This window comes from Ciconia boyciana, chromosome 27 (genome assembly GCF_034638445.1).
Source record: "Ciconia boyciana chromosome 27, ASM3463844v1, whole genome shotgun sequence".
Lineage (NCBI taxonomy): Eukaryota > Metazoa > Chordata > Aves > Ciconiiformes > Ciconiidae > Ciconia > Ciconia boyciana.
Window position 1 is genome coordinate 1310999 of NC_132960.1, and position 2030 is coordinate 1313028.

Consider the following 2030-nt stretch of genomic DNA (forward strand, 5'->3'; position numbering starts at 1 on the left):
GCAATGCCTCCTGTTAGAGCGTGATCTCATTTAGACACTAATCCCACAGGCAGATCCCTCTGCCACGCAGAGCTCTCCTGAAACCAGCACAGCCAGACACTGCTGGGGAGAGGAAGCTGCACATGCGGCATAAGCACCGAGGCTGAGGCTTTAGACTGTCTTTGATGCACAGTTTGACTTTTTTTCTGTTATTATTCATCACTGATTTTGATCAGCAATCTGTGAGCTGCTGTAATGTACGTAAGTAATGAGCTGCTGTAATGTACGTAAGTAATGAGATGCATCATTTTATCCTTGATACTTGGATAATTAAACTTACAGGCACTACCACAGTATATTTTGTATTCCCAGCACTTCCGAGTAATTACTGCATCGTATATCTGTAACTCTCAAAATGATCACTTTTGTAAGTATGTATTCATAGAGAAGGATGACAATTTCTCACTTTGAAAATCTTTAGGTCTATTGAAATAAGAATATTTTCTGTATAACTCTTTGTCAAAACAAATCACTACAGCATTTCTGCAGATGAGGCTGCACACAGGTAAAGCGGGAATGGCTTGCTAAAGGTGCCTAAACATCAGCATCTGGTGTCATTTGAGATGCCCCATGGTGTTCCCATCACCAGAAAAAGGGGGGAAGCCAGTCCAGAGGGGTGCAAGCCTGTAGTGGTCCTGTGTTGTACTGGCCAGCCCTTTGCTGATGTCTCAGGCAGTCGAGGGTGTCTGAAATGGCAGCAGATACCTCTGCTTAGGCAACTGAATCAAGCTTGAAATGTCCTGCTCACATAACCTAGATAAACATGCAATTTCCTGTACAAGTCATGCATTTAATAACAGCACATATAAGTTTATCTGATGCGCTCTAATAACAGTGTCACATCTGCTCCACCTGGACATACCTCCAACCCTCCAGTACACAGATCGCTATGCCATTTGTTCAAGCTATGAAGCCTGTAACTTATGAAGTGTATGTATTTTCTGGGCCATAATTCAGGCTTTTTACTGGAATGAGTAAATTTCACGTCAATGCTGAGATTAGCCTAAAAGTAATACCAGCATATTAATTTTAACTAGTCACTTCCTGTCTTAATGGTCAGGGGATCTGGTGGAAGCTCACGAGCCGCTTCGCAAGCACTGAACAAGAAAGCTGGGAATCTGGAACAGCTCAAAGTAGAAGCAAGCTGTGGGTATGACAAAGGCCATGTTAAACTCTTGGCCTGATTAATAGCAGCAATGAGGAGACTGAACTATAGCGCTCATCACATGCAATTATTTTTTTTTTAAGCCAGGAATTTGGTACTTTACACATTATGAAGAATAACATGGAGAGAAAAAGAAAGAAACACCTAAAGCTATTCCTGAAAGTGCATTGTTCAGATAAACATCTTGAGGAGCCGCTGTGCTGGCTGGAAAGCAAGCACTCATGTCATGCTAATGAAGACACAGAAACTTTCCAGTATCTCAGGAATGCAGGTTATCTAGTTTGGCTGCTGAAAACCCTTTTTCTTGTTTTCAAACAAACCGTGTCTGCAGGGGACCCCAACACCTAGCACAGGCACTCCTTCCTCTCTGCACATAGCCCTTTCTTACAACCTAGCACCTTCCAGACACCAGTGAATCACAGAGCACAGGGTCGTTTCTGAAAGAGGTGACAAGCCATGGCTCCGAGGCCTTCATTCCAGCCTCGCCTCACAAGACTCAGGAGGAGCCTGTGGGCACCCAGAGACCCAACCCACACTTGTGGTGCTCAGGGCTGTACGTACCAACTGCCAGGACACACCTGCATGGGAAGCAGCCCAAAAGGGGGGCCGTGAAACACAGAAAGCCCCCGTTTCCTCACAACTGAGGAGGCCATCGAGCAGCCGCCCACACCCGCCACCCTCAGCACCGCCGCGCAAAAGCCGGGAGGCCCCCACTACGCACGCGCGCAGAGAAGCTCCTGTGGAGCCGGGCGGGCGGGGGCGGTGCGCATGCGCTGGGGAAGACCCCCGGCGAGGGGGCGTGCCCCGAGGCGGCGGGGCGGGGCCG